Source organism: Schistocerca nitens, chromosome 4, assembly GCF_023898315.1.
Source record: "Schistocerca nitens isolate TAMUIC-IGC-003100 chromosome 4, iqSchNite1.1, whole genome shotgun sequence".
Classification (NCBI taxonomy): domain Eukaryota; kingdom Metazoa; phylum Arthropoda; class Insecta; order Orthoptera; family Acrididae; genus Schistocerca; species Schistocerca nitens.
Genome location: NC_064617.1, coordinates 740,969,783 through 740,970,951, shown reverse-complemented (window position 1 = coordinate 740,970,951; position 1,169 = coordinate 740,969,783).

The window sequence follows — 1,169 nt, the reverse complement described above, 5'->3', positions numbered from 1 at the left end:
GTGTATATACCACAAACCTAGTTCTGACCCTTCTATTTTCTTTTTCCATCCCCACATCTATTATTAGCATTTGTGTATTTAACTTGGGACGTTTGTACATTCTGTGCATACATTTTACTGATCATAATGTAGTGACATCAATTACGTGTAAATAGTTCAAGTTCCTCTTAATTTATCATTATGTATTATTGATCTTTTCTGTCCTTCCTATAGACTGGAGCCCTGCTTTGTTCACCTTTTTTTATCATTCTTGGCGACAACGTAAATTCATCGAACAGCTTCATCGCAGAGTGTATACAGGGTATTGCATTAATGCCACTACCGCTAGTTTAGCAAAGTCCAGCACTCCAAAGTACGAAGGAAGGAAGGAAGACTGGGTTTAACGTACCATCGACAGTGAGGTCATTAGAGACGGACCACATGCTCAGATTGTGTCAAAGATGGGAAAGGAAATCGACAGTTCCCTTTTCAAAGGAACCATCTCAGCATTTCCCTGGAGCGGTTTTGGGAGATCATGGAAAATATGTAAGTGGATGGCCGGACGCGGGTTCGAACCGTCATCCTCCCGAACACTCCCGCGTAATCGCTGCCTGTTGAAAATGCTTGTTGTAGTAGTGACTTGTTTGCTTGGCGCGAGTGCTTAGCATGGCGGTCGAAGCAGCGCAGTGCTGGACAGGAATTGGAGTTCAGATTATGTGCGCGCCGGCTTTCGTTATAATTATTCACACCACATTGCTCACTTTAATGTTTGGGTGTGAAACGATCAATGGTGGCATGCGAAGTATTGCTAAAAACCAATTGTTTGAAATTAGCAATGTATTCGGTAATAAACCGTTCAGCTTGTTGTGAACCAATAACAAGCATTGTTCTCAATCGAACTTGTCATTATTCGTTTTCTCAAACTATCAGTAAATGAAATAAATACATCTTTAACTTCTCGGAGTGGAGAGAGGCAGCATCGTCGTAACACAGGGTGGTTTTAATTAAACTTTCGCTGTTTGAGAGAACCCCCATGAAAAACGAGTGATCATAGGGCAGTTCGTGAAAACGGAAGAGAAAAAACGTATAAACTATTGAGAGAAACACATTTCAATTTCCACATGTGAGTGTAACATTTGTTAATTTTGTTCCACGTTCACATTCCAGGTCACGCACTTTCCAGGTGACGA